Source organism: Moschus berezovskii, chromosome 4 (assembly GCF_049115385.1).
Source record: "Moschus berezovskii isolate FMDL1 chromosome 4, NW_MosBer_1.0, whole genome shotgun sequence".
Classification (NCBI taxonomy): domain Eukaryota; kingdom Metazoa; phylum Chordata; class Mammalia; order Artiodactyla; family Moschidae; genus Moschus; species Moschus berezovskii.
The window spans coordinates 59,513,552-59,527,118 of NC_142463.1; the positions used below are offsets into that span (position 1 = coordinate 59,513,552).

The 13,567-nt window shown below is 40.4% G+C and overlaps 1 protein-coding gene across 11 annotated transcripts in view; it reads left to right on the forward strand.

The window, feature by feature from the left end:
- ADGRL2 (adhesion G protein-coupled receptor L2) overlaps positions 1 to 13,567 on the forward strand; it is a 337,601-nt gene that overhangs the window by 110,354 nt on the left and 213,680 nt on the right. For 4 of the 11 annotated variants that reach the window (XM_055403217.2, XM_055403219.2, XM_055403216.2 and 1 more), the window contains exon 1: positions 10,466 to 11,333. The exons of 1 other annotated variant lie outside the window; for it this stretch is intronic. The gene's annotated coding sequence lies outside the window, so the exon portion shown is untranslated. Of the gene's footprint in view, positions 1 to 9,448; positions 9,576 to 9,766; positions 9,832 to 9,988; positions 10,138 to 10,464; positions 11,334 to 11,424; positions 11,441 to 13,567 lie in introns of those variants that run through there. 6 more of the 11 variants (XM_055403214.2, XM_055403212.2, XM_055403211.2 and 3 more) reach the window with 6 other exon arrangements.

Sequence of the window (13,567 nt, forward strand, 5' to 3'; positions counted from 1 at the left end):
CTGAGTTTAAAAACTCAAATGCAATAATTATTTTTCTGTCTTCCTTGATATACTTCCTACCTCCCCAATATACACAGACACAAATACACACAAAGATAATTAATAGTGCTAGAAACTCCTTGAACATTTAGTCTATATTTATGTTTCTCTTTACTTAAAAGAGAAACATACACACAAACACACAAACATTATTATCAAATTAATTTTTGGAAAACATTTAAATTTCATTTTAATCACTAATTTGTGTAGATATTAAAATATTTACATATGATCTATAAAAATATTTCAATAAATTGGCTAAACAAATTTGTTAAGATTTATGTGCATATTGTTTATATGTACACTTGTGATAAGTACATTTGTACAAGATTTCTAGGTTGTTTGACTTACAATATCTGTAACAGCATAGCAGTGCTTTAATGTTTGTACAACAAGCAGCTGCCTTATTAAACTAAATATTGTAACAGTATTTATGATTATAGGATTCTAACTCATTTATTCCATAAATGCTTTCCAACAACCAATTATAGCTCAGGCTGTTTGTTAAACAGTAAAGAAGACACTATTCTTAAAAAATTGAGAGTTGGAGAAATGATTTAAACAAAAAAACAAAAACTGCTTCGATTGGTGCATATACTTCTAAGCAGTATGATATTACTTACTGAATCCTACAACTTGGAGGTATCTGGGGGAATATTTACATTTTCTAGATACAAGAACATGGGTAGGGAGGAAGGTGCTTCCAGAGAAGTTCAGAAAGCATTTTTATGCATCTAATGAACATTTAAAAGACTACTGTGTCCCCAAGAGTTCATGGTGCTACTTTGTAAATCAGGGACTTTAAAAGTTGTACGAGAGTGCTGAGGGATTCTTTCCGCCTTACTAAGGTTTGAGTATTGTGAGTTATGGGTATACAATGGGTTTCCCTGATAGTTTACTTGGTAAAGAATTCACATGCAAGGCAGGAGACACTGGTTCTATTCCTGGGTTGGGAAGATCCGCTGGAGAAGTGATAGGCTACGCACTCTAGTATTCTGGCCTAGAGAATTCCATGGGTACACGATGGTATGGTGATATATTTGGATGGTTGGACAAGTGGGAGAATCTGGAGAAGACCAAGGCTTTAAATTTTACTACATGTCACAAGCACAGATTGAGACTTTCATTTGTGTAGAGTTAGTACCTTCCTGGTAAATTAAATTTATAAGAAATTTGTTGAAAAGATGGGTCACAAAATTAAAATAAAACCCAAATGAACCCACCAAAACCTAACAGAGGAGAACAGTGCTGCAAAGAATAAACTGGATGAAGTTTCCAATAAAAAGTTCACTTAGATAAAAACAACATATATATATGATAGAAAACTTGTTCTGTTGTGTGCAGGAGATAAGCAAGTGAAACTTATTTTCTGGCATGTTTAAAAATAAAATTGAAGGTAACTTGTGGCAAATTTATTCCATAACTTCACTAAAGTTGAGGGAAAATCCAATGGTTTCATTATTTTTTATAAATAACAATGCATAGTCAAAGGAAAAAAAAAAGAATAATTATATCTATTTGAGGGAAAATGTTGTGAAGTACCAGTCTGCAGAAATAGTCTATAGTTAAAATTCCTGAATACCATGCATATTAAACATATATCTTTATGTCCTAATTAGTTTTGTGTATTTGCTTATAGATTGTTATGTATATTCTTATTTATTTTCCATGTATATTTGCCCTTTGTTTCCAGAGATCCTCTGGGGAGGGAGTATGTTTTCTACTTTCTAGTAGCACCTAGAGTACCAAATGGCGGAAAGCAGATTTTCTTAGTGTTGAATAATTGCTTTTATTATCCTTACATTTTGAAAAATATGTCAGCCTAATATCTCAGTAAAAATGCAAAATTAAAAATGAATATAGAAAATAACATGCATGTTTCTCTGACATTAAATCACCCTTTTGTAGCAAATGTCACACAAATGGCCCTTTAAGGGCGGGGCAGGGGGGTGTCCTGTGCAAACAGTGGGTGATCAAAGAACACATGGGCAGCTACACTAAGTGACACTGGCGGTGTCAAGGACAATGTATTCTGAATTCTATTTCGTATTTCTTCTGTGATGTTGTGCCAGAACACAAATATATAAACACAGATATATACATATATGCACTCATATATATATATTTTTACAGAATTTAAATAATTCACTGAAATAAATTATTCAAATGATTTAAAAATTCTTTTGTCAAACAGATTAATGGAACCTTCTTATTCAAAAGATAAATCATTTTATATGAAGTGGCAAAGTCTTCAAGGGCTAATAAAGTTTTTATGAGAGATAAACTTTTAATGAATTAAGATTCTTGCATGTACTTATTTTCTATAAATATAAATATACACACAAATGCTTACAATGATATAGCAACATTTTTGACTGATTTTTAAGGAAACAGTATCCACAGTGTTAAAATAATGTATTTTTACAGATTTGATTTTTAGAAGCTGATGCATTATAATTCACAAAACAAAGTAGAAGGAGATTTAAATAACAGTTCTATACATGTTATTATTTGTGTAATGAGATAAAATAAACCTCTTTCTATTTGTAACCAAATGAATCCAGTAATCATTTGTCTTGAGCAATTTTATATATGCCGTTTTCTAGGGCTTGAAATGTGTTTGGCACTCAAGTCTTTTTGCTATGTAGGTCTTAATCAGAAATATATTTTGCTCTAGAAAATTATGGTGAACTAGTATTTGTATAACAAGACCTTAAGACCCTGGGAAAATTTTTAAGGATTTTTATGAATCTCAGTACACATTCTTCAGCTAAATTTTGGCATAGTTTCAGTTGAGACTCCAGTGAAATTCAATTGGTTTATTTTATAATTAAAAACAAGGAAATCATAGTAACAAAAATATATAATGTACAGCACTGGTGTTTATAATAGAAACATCCATAAAGAAAGAAACATGTTCTAACTTTTCTCATTATTCCAAAGGGAATTGCATCTTTAATCACACAAAGCACAACTGCTTTCTAATTTTGTTTAAAGTGTTTCAGTACTTACAAAAACCAGATCAGGTTATTGTAAATCTAAAGCAAATTAGAATCACTGGCCTCTGCTTAGCTCTATGTAAGGGTTCTATGTAAATCATAAATTTAATGGCATACTAAGACACACATCTGTTTCAGTTTTGTAGAACTTAATAATCTAACTACAGAGTATTTAAACACTTCTTTCATTAACTGGAAAATTGAGGCAAAGATAGACTTCCCTCAGTGATAAGGTGTAACAAGTTACCTCCAAATTTTGATAGGCTATAAATTTACCTAAACAGTTAAAGAGTTCTCTAAAGATTGAATTTAGTATCTATTTTGACATCACATGATTTCCTCCTATATAGAAATATTCAATATAAACAAACTGGTCAGCATTATCATTTCAAACCTACATCTACATAAATTTTTTTGATTTATATAAATCATATTTAAAATCATTTGTAACAGGGCACCAGAGAGAAAGTAAATACTGAGCAATTATATGAAATGTCAAAATTCATTTTAAAAAATATTTTTTAGATTCCTTATTTGATTATCCATGTTTATTTTAAAGTGATAAATGATAGTCTTCTGGGGATCCATATTATTTAAAAATAGTTTACATTCTTTGATTTCTGGAATATTTACATTTTATTGCTGGAAGTCTTTTCTCTGATTTTATTTTAACAAATTCAATTATTTTCTCTGATTTTAACAAACTATAAATATTTCTCATGTTATTTCCATGACATCTTCCTTGAGACATGCCACTTCATATATAGCAGTAACAGCATATTTGCATGAATTATTGCGTTTCAATTATTATTACATAATAAACAGGAAATTAGCTTTTCTTGCAGTGTATTCCACATTGTCTGAACAATGAAATATATGTGGTTTGAATTTGGGTCATTAAAATCAGGTAGTAAAGCCATAGTACTAATTAAATTGGTGTCATAAATTACATTCCCATAATGAGGGGGAACACTTTTAATGCAATAATATTCCCCTTAAGTTATATTGTAGATATGTGATTTTTGGTAATCAGTACAGTTTGATAAGAGATGTGTTCAGTACAGCACATCCCTATCGCTGAATCAAAATCATTCAAAGAATATATTATCCACCTGATGGTTTGACAACTTTTTAATGTAGAACAGCTGGAGAGATTATTTATGTTTTTATTATTTCACCTAAACCAAAATTTCTTCATTAAATATCACGCAACAAAACCTTATCATGACCAAATCATTTCAGTACTTCTTTGAGATGCAGACTACATTTTAATGTGATTCTAAATTTGGATACTGATTTTTTTAAAAAAAGATTCTTTTCTAACGCACTTTACTTATCACAAAAACATATGCCTGTTACATCATTGTTTGGTCTAGGACCTAAGTGATGGATTTCATAGTGACTTTAAGAACGCATTGTAAAGAGTTACAATAAGTTGAAAACCTAATTATAATGATTTAAATTATTCTGGAAAATAGAGATGGCAACATTGTATTATCTTATCAAGAAACTATGATGAGAACTAGGTTGAGAAGAAAAACCTTTGCAAATTGCTGTTCTAGTTTCCATATGCTCAGACAAACTTATTTTCATTAAAATATATGCAACAGAGGTCTTTTTAAAATAAAAAAGATGAGTTAAAAACAATAACCACCATATTAATTAGAGAACAAAATAATGAACAATGTTAGTAACAGCTAATATATATGATCAGAAAAATCAAAAAGTCCAAGTCAAACATTTCCTGTTACATAATTGTAGATGATCAAATATTTTCAAAACCGAAACAATTTTGTTTAAAAAATACTAAAATGACATATTTCAATTATTATTTTATGCTGTATCATTAAGATAACTTTAATGTGTTCTAATATGAAATATTATAAGTTTTATATAATTAAATTTTTTACTCACTTTCTGAAATGCAAAGAGGGCATTTGTGAGTTTGTTTCCTGACTCTTAAAAGCATTTTGCAAGTTTTGCCATACTACAATACAATGAACTATGACATAAATAATCAAAGTCATATCCTCAGAGGCACTAAAAATTCAATTTAGACTTCTGTGAATTGCTATTTGGTTATCTTTGAGGGTTTAGAGTCAATCAAAGTGGAGTTGCCTCTACTATTAACCACTGCCTTGCTATTGTTCTCATCCGATGCATACTGCTTTACTAAGAACTGCCCATATTATATTTATATTTAAAACAAAGAGTTGTGATTTTAGCTTACTTTTAGTTTTAAAATTTTTCAAAAAATTTAAAGCAGCTTCATCTGTATGGTTGACAGAGGTTTGTATATACAGAGAAGGGATGAGAATTTATAATAAAAAATATTATAAGAAGTCACAGGCAGCTTTCCATAAAGAGAGTGTTCTTATACTTACACTTCCTGGTTCGACAGACATATTTATAGAATATCTATAGGACATGATTATAGAAAATCCTCAAGGTGTGGAGATTACCCAACAGTTATGAGAATAATCTATGGAAAAAAAGATTAACTTTGAGTTTTGTAAGACTCAGTGGAGCAATGATTATGAGGGGAATCTTTTTTAACTTGCTTACTTTTGAGTATCATAATGGTAAAAAAAGGTATAATCTTTTATACATAGTTAGACATATATAAATACTTTTGGTGCATAGAAAGAGTCAAGCTACCAGTTATTTTGGTAGATATTTACAGATGGGGTTTCCCTGGTGGCTCAGTGGTAAAGAATCTGCCTGCCAATGCAGGAGACATGGGTTCAATATTTGGGTCAGGAAGATCCCCTGGAAAATGAAACGGTAACCCACTCCAGGATTCTTGCCTGGGAAATCTCATGAATAGAACTTGGAGGGCTATAGTTCATGGGGTAGCAGAGTCAGATACCACTTAGCAACTACGCAACAATTACAAAATGATATGTATTTAATAATGCATGTGATTATATACTTCTAAATAATATCATTAAGCACAGTACACCAGAATCACATTTATAATACAGTTGAAACTATCATTAGTTTTGGAGACTACATCTCTACATCTTAGATAGGGTTTGTCCTTCTTGGACCAAGATTTACTCAGCCTGGAGAGAACCAGGAGAAGAGTTAAAAGTGTATTGGCTTTGGCAAGTGCTTTTATATGCTTCTGCTTTCATGGAAAATGAGTTTTGATTTCTTTCAGCCTACATGCATGGCAAAGTTAAGATGAAAAACAAAGCTAGGAACTTTCAACCAGTTCTAGTTTGGGTATTTATATATTGCTTTGATTTGCTCTAGAGCTTTAAAAGATTTATTTTCTAGAGTAGGGAAAACTAGTTTCAGCACTAAGCATCATTGAGCCGTGACAATGAAGAAAAGGGAACAGAGTTTAGGATGAAATCTAGCTAATTTTATTTCTATTTCTGTGTTAGAAACTAGACCAGTTTCACCTGTTTTTTGCTTAATTTTAGAACTTTCACAGAGCTCTCTCATCACAGGCAAAAATAATGAATACAATCTAGTCTCATTGGTCTCTACAGAGTGTAGCTCAAACTTCATATACTTTTTTGCCCATTATCAAGATCTGGATCTTCTCCCTGTCCCACCCCAGTCTTCCTTTGTGTCCCCTTTTAGTATTGGCTTACCTATATCCAATTTTGCTGGAGTTGGGCATTGAACAGGTTACTCCCAGTGTTCTGCTGGCTTAGACTAACCACAATATTTTGCAACCCTGCCCATTTTCATACTTTTTCAGATTCTTTAAATTGGTACCTATACTATTGGTATGCACACTTGTATTTTGACATGTACCTCATCACTTTGCTCTAAGAAAAGATGCCTGGATGGTAAATAGCTTTAAAAGTTAGCATAATTTCTGTATCAGAAATATGTGAACCCATTAAATAAAATAATCTTTAGTTTCTTAAAGATGTTTAAATTAAAAACACGAGTTTCTACAGTTGGAAAAAACATGTATGGTAAAATGTTTGAAGCCCATCAATCTCTCAAACCACATAAACTAATGAGTTCCTTCTGTTTTCTTTGAATGAAATCACCATGAGTGGGTAGATGTTGATTTAACATAAAACAAATGGAAATGGGTGTTTCCTTTGTCCTCTGTAGAATTTATTTTTAAAAACAATTAGCAAGTATTATGAATAAGTCAATGATTTTGCCATTACTTAAAGAATAATATAGATTGAGTAGTTAAATTGATTGGATTGCAGAGAATACAAAACATACTCCAACTCTCTTTAGCTTGCTAACATCTGCAGACATTATTAAGCTTCTCATTTCATTTTTTTCCCCTACCATAACACCTGTATTGTTATAAATTATGTTTTGAATTGTCATGAAGTGTCAGGCAAATTATGTTGTCTGGATATGTGTGTGTGTGTCATTTAAGTGTTCCTTTGTAATGCAGGTTTGTGGCTAACAGCTTAATCTTGAATATATCAATGCAATTAAAAAGCTCTGTTTCAATCCTTTGTGAATACAGAGAAGGATGAAGCATTATTATGTGTGAAGTGTAAGGAAAGAATTAAAAATTCCATAATATTTAAAACATTACCTCCTAGAGAATGAATACATTTAGATATAATTTTAAAAACACCAAGCTTATTATATTCTTAGGGAAAAAAGCACTGAACCCTTTGAACTCTATAAAATACATATCCTATTGAATTAAAATTGAAAACCTGTATGAGGCATTTCCCACTCCCTATAGTTTTAACCCACTTCTGACAATGTCTTCCCCCTCCCATGCATCTTCCTTTTTTTATAGTCTCTTCAGGAACATAGTGGAGAGTGACTCACTTATGTCCTGAACATCAAAGTACGTCAGACTTAAGAAATGTAGACAGTGAGTTCTTCCTGAGATTCTTTCTGAGAGTTAAATAAATAAGTAAATGGGCAAACAAATGGGCAGCTTAAATCAGGCAAAATTTTCTACTGATTACTTACTAAACTTACTAAAGAAAAACTTCAGCCCAAGTTTTGCCTCCCCAAAGAAAAATAGGATTAGACTGATCTATGCATTCACTGGGAATCATGCCTGGGTAAATGAAAAATCTTCAAAGATAAACAAAAGAAAGGGCTAAAATTTTTCAGTAAATGCAGATTTTATGTTTGAAATATTTTGGTTTATAATCATGAATAAAATAATTTTAAGTTCCAAAAGGAGACCATGATATAAATGATCTCTGAGGTCTGAGAGTTCTGTAAATTTACCTTCTTTTTGAATAAATTCTGACAGATGTAAAAACGAAATAAGGTTTCACACTAGTTCTGCATAACTGTGTTTTGTTCCTAGCCTTGTTTATATCCTGCATCAATAATATTTGAATTATGTTATGCAAATGGAAGTGTTTATGTAGTTTAAAGCACCAATGCTCTAAGTGGTTCCTCTTATCTTTAATATTGGTGAGAATATTAAAATATCAACACATTGAGTAGAAAAAAAATTGATCATCAAGGATTCTTGTTTGAATCTGAGAAAATTAAAATGAATCAACCAAAAGAGCATGTTTCAGTTATTTACACATATGTACTTTTAACTTGATTTTTTACAAGTTGAAAGAAAACTTGACCAATAGTTGTATTTACTTTAGCACCACAAATATCTGGCTTTGTGACAAAATATAGGTATTTAGAGTCTTCATGTCTTTCGAAAAATCTGCTGTTGACACTTTAATAACACTGTTATTTGAAATGATTTCTGAAGTATGATGACTGCAGCATACCCACAGCAACAAACAGTATATATTGTTTCTGAAAGCAAAGAATCTCAAGTTTCATTCTATTTTCTAGAGGTTTTAAATCTTGGAATATCAGTTTTTCCTGAAAACCAAAGCAAACATGCTTCTTTAATTGATGTCTGCATTCATTAGCATAAACAGTGATTTCGAAATACATCTGAAAATGTAGTCACTTTCAGTTCAGAAATTTTGTAATTAAAAAATAATCCAGGTTTGTTTTTATTCGTATGCAAAGAACACAACTGGGTTTCAAACATTTTTCAAGCACGATTTTCTCCGTCGTGGTCTGTTCTCAGTTTGGGTCCATCGTAGGCGCTGCCTGGCTGTTTGCTGACACTACCAACAGAGAGGTGCAAGGAAGTGTGGTCAGAGGACAAGAGCAAACGCAGTTTCAATGTAAGGAAATGAGGGAAACAGACCTAAATAGCACGATGAATGCACTTGCGAGAAAAGAGCCTTGTAGTCTCCTTTCCTTCCTTTGCTTATCCTGGTGGGTTTAATCAAAAACAAACAAAACGCTCTTGTGAAATATAGTCAATAAAGTCAAAGTTTGGCTAGCTCTCTGTAACTACAAAGAAAAAGTCATCGCAATTAAAAAAAAAAAAAAGTAACTTTCATTAACAAGCCCGCCGGAAATCTCAGGTATCAAAGACGCATTAACCCTGGAGCGTCCCCCGCGCGCCGCAGCCGGACGGAGGCAGCCGAGGCGAACAGACGTTCTTTCTCCTCCGAACAGTCACACAAAAGGAGGGCCGCGGAAACTAAAAGTTTCGGGGCCTCCGGCTCGCTGCGCGGAGAAAAGAGAAAACCTGGAGACGGGGTGGGTAAAAGACGCATCCTGGGTGCCTCTCAGAAGTGCAGGCAAGGAGAGAGCTCCCGAGCCCGGAGGGAAGAGGGAAGGGGACCCCCCGAGCTGCAGGCCAGCCCCCAGCGCCCCGCCTCGGAGGCCGGAGCTTCGCGATCTCCCAAATACCTTTCACCCTGTTCCAGAAATAAAATAAATGTTTTTAAAGTGCGTGTGTGTAGACAGGATGGACAGCGCGCGCTGCAGGAGCGCGCGGAGGATCGAGCGCGCAGTGAGTGGAGTTTGGGGAGGTGGGGGATCGGCATGGAATGGGTGTGTTGATGCGGAGGGGCGGTGGGGGGTGGACTGAATGCGGAGCCCCGGGACCGAGGGGAGGGCGAGTCGACGGGGAGGGGAAAGGAGGGGCGCTAGCCACCACTGGCCGCCTCCGGGGCGCGTTCCGCGTCCGTGCGCGCGCGTCCCTCGCAGCCGCCGCCGCCCGGACAGCCCTGCGGCCGCCGGGCCGGCGGAGCCGGGGCCGGCCAGTTCTAGGGCGGCTGCTGGGCCACCGCCGCCGCCACCCGAACCTCTCGAGCCCGTAAGTGTCCCCTTTCGCTCCCCTCCCCCTTGCTCGGGTGCAGCACCGCCGCAGCTGCTCAAATGGAGTGAAAAATGGCTATTGGGCGGCAATGAGTTATAGATGATCTGCTCCACGTTTTGTACTTAGCAGCCTGTAATCTTCTTTTGAGTTTGCCTGAGCCCTTTGCTGGAAAAATCAGGAGGGAGAGATTTATCCTTTGTCGCTGTACACGCTAATATGTTTATATGATTAGCCGAACTCGCGGGGGTGGGGATTTGGGCTGGAGGAGGAGGAGGCCGAGGAGGAGGAGGAGGCTGGAGGTGACTCCAGTTCAGACCTCGCGGAGAGTCTGTGTCAGGACTTCGCGCTCCCCGTCTCGCTCCCTCTCGCTCCCTCTCACTCTCTCTCCTCTCACACACACACGCAGAGGCACCGGAGCGAAATCGGGAGCTTACCGGAGAATTCCTTGGGATCGTCGGAGTCGGGGGGCGGGAGGGGAAACGTCCCCTCCGTTGCTGGCGTGACTCGTCCCTACACCTCCCCGCTTCCCCAAGCCCCAGTCCTCGCCTTCAGCCAGTCTTGAGGGGGCAGCGGTCACCGTTCCGCCTCGGCCCAGGGACCCGAAATGTGAGGAGAAGCCGCTGCCGTCTCCCTCCCCAGGCCGCAGGGTCGGCTCGAGGGATGCCAGCCCGGCCGGCGCGGACGGCGGGCTGAGTGGCTTCGCCTGACGAACTGAGTTGGCCTCGCGCCGCCGGCGTCTGCTCGCCACCCCCCCCACCCCCGCGTCTGCCGCTCGGAGGGGACACTCAAGTCTGCGCACCTCTGTCGGGTTCTTTCCTCCGTCACCCCTTTCCCTCCGCTTCCCGAATTTCTCATCTTTCTGAAGGAGCGTGCGGTCTGGGGGCGCGCGCGCGCGTGTGCCAAAGACCCCTCTCGCGGAGCGGTGTGTGGGAAACTGCAGGAAAATGTTGACCTAACCCCAGGAGCCGCCCGGCGCTGGCTGCTTGGCTGGAGGAGGAGGCGGCGGCGGCGGCGGCGGCGGCCAAGCAGGAGGACGAGCCGAGCCGCGGCGCTGTGTCCGGCCGGCGAGTCGCGGCGCTGCCTCCCGCGCGGCCTCGGCCCTCGCCGGCCCGGGTGGCCGCAGCCGTCTGCGCCTCTCCCCGCGCGGCCCCTGCGCCAGACGGCCCGCCCCCGGGGCGCGCTCGCAGACCGAGGTAAGAGCCGCGGGAGCGAACAATGTGCCTCTGTGCCGGGCTTCGGAGACCTGTTTGCTTTGCGCCTCCCGCACAGGGGTGGATGCTGGAGGTGTAGGGAGCCGAGGGTGAGTTGGGGCTCCGCTGTTAAAGTTCGGCGGGGCCAAGAGGGCGAACTGCGCGGGCGCGGGCTACTCGCCCCCACCCCCACATCCCCCTCCTCGGAAATCGAGCCGCAGAACTCCCGTTCCTGTCCAGCCTGCTGCTGCTTCGCCCTGCCCGTGCCGTGAAGTCCTCTTGGTTATAGCCTAGTTGCAGGGGACTCCGGGGGGGGACAGGAGAGTGTTTTGTGATTTACTGAGAGCCTGGGTCAGAAGGTGCCGTTCGCTCTTTCACAGCCTGTCTGGGGAGGCAGAAAGTGGGGCGCGCCCCCGCCGGGCCTCCCTCTGTCCCCCCCGCCCCTCCTACTTGCAGATCGGTCCGGGGCTGTGAGTGGAGCCGGGAGGCCGAGCGCTGGGAGCGAGTTCGGGGCAAGTGGGCGGGGGTGAGGGGCCGATGGGATGAGTTGTTGTGGGTGGTGGTTTCTTTTTGTCGGTGGTTAGGTGGTGTGGAGAGGCGAGGATGACAGCAAAGCGCAGCCAGATGTGGCCAGGCCAGCACCGGGGCTGGCAACGATTAAGGGCGGCGGGGCCGGGCGGGCGGCGGGGCCGAGCACCCAGCGGGCCTCAGGGAGGCCAAGTGCCTCCCGCACCCGCAGTGAGAGGGCAGCAGCGGGCTGCGCTGGGCCTGAGGGCGAAGTTACGGGGTGTGGGCTTCTGGGCTTGGCGCCGGGGCTGCGAACTTCTGGAAGCCTGGTTTGTGGGACCAGGGTGCCGGGTGGGGAGCTGAGGGGGAAAAGGGGTGGGAGGGGCGCGAGGCAAGGGAGACCCCCCCGGCCCTGCGCACTTAAACGAGCGTGGGCTCCTTGCTTGGCTGGGGCCACCCGGCTCTCCTGTGGAGAGGCGAGGGGAGCGACAGAAGCGCCTCAGCAGTGGGGAGGCACTCCTGCAAGACTCCTTCTCTAGGGATCTAGAAAGTTTGTTCCTTTCGCCAAACTACGGGGCTTGGGTTAGGAGAAATCGTTGGAAGCTTTATTTTGTGTCAAAGCGACAATGAGCGGCTGCTAAGGCACGGTTTTCTTTATCCCTAAATATTTTTTTTTTTATGCCCTCCTCAGTCTGTCCTCTGAAAGCAGTTAGAGGGACAAGTCCTGTGGTGTCCATCTCCTTTCCCCACCTTCTATGGACTCCTCCCCCCCATTCTTTCCCCCTTCGCTGCCCGCCTCATTCCGTTCTTCCCGATGCAAACTGTTTTGTCTCAGATTCAGACCGAGGAAATGTTTTCCTCCTGTTTCTTGAAAGGTGTCAGGCTGCTTCGCAGCTTCTCCAAGCAGCCTGGGAGCGTCTGAGTCGCAGCCACCAACCATATGGTTCCCGTTACAAAGGCCAGGTTCTTAGGCACTCTGCTCCGCGCCCCGCCCCCAATTCTTAAATTTTCTTACGCATTCTTTACACGATGTGTACTTCTCTCTTTCAGAGGCGTACATTTAACGGACATGCTTGGTCCATTCATTTTCCTGTCAATGTTTGTGTCTGGAGCAGGCCCCACCAAGTTTGCTCTTTGCTCAACCCAAGAGTTACACAATGAGGAAAAGTCACATCCGTTTGGTAAATAATTGCCTGTTGGGATGTCTTTTATTAAATCAAGTTTGATCTTGGGCAGACCTTAAAAGATGGGCACCTAGGAGGCAATCTGCCTCCGTAGCAGAAAAATAGAATGGTTTGTGTGGTGTCTTTGGCAACATTCCCAGTTGTGATGGGACTCTTGACCTAGGTAAAGGGTAACTTTGTAACTTAAATTTAGTATCTTTGTAATACTTGAGAAACCCTTTATAAGAAAATATACTTATGTTCAGGTGTGTTGTGGAACTTTTTGTAGTCCCTCGCCTCCACCCTCCAGTACGTTTATGCATGATAGAATGCTGCAGAACAAATGTTCTGTTGTTTAGTTTCTTCAGACATTCCGATTCTCTCCTTTTGTTGCTTGCTTCTAAAAGAGGTGCCATTTCACATCATTCTGCACAAATTGTTTGAATTAATGCAAGTGTGAATTCTTACCGTTTGAAGGGGACTATTAGCATATCAAAGGTTTCTTAGCTTCAGCTCAATTGAGAAAACTTCAGCCTGTCTTCCATTTGCTTCCAAGTGGAGGCCCAA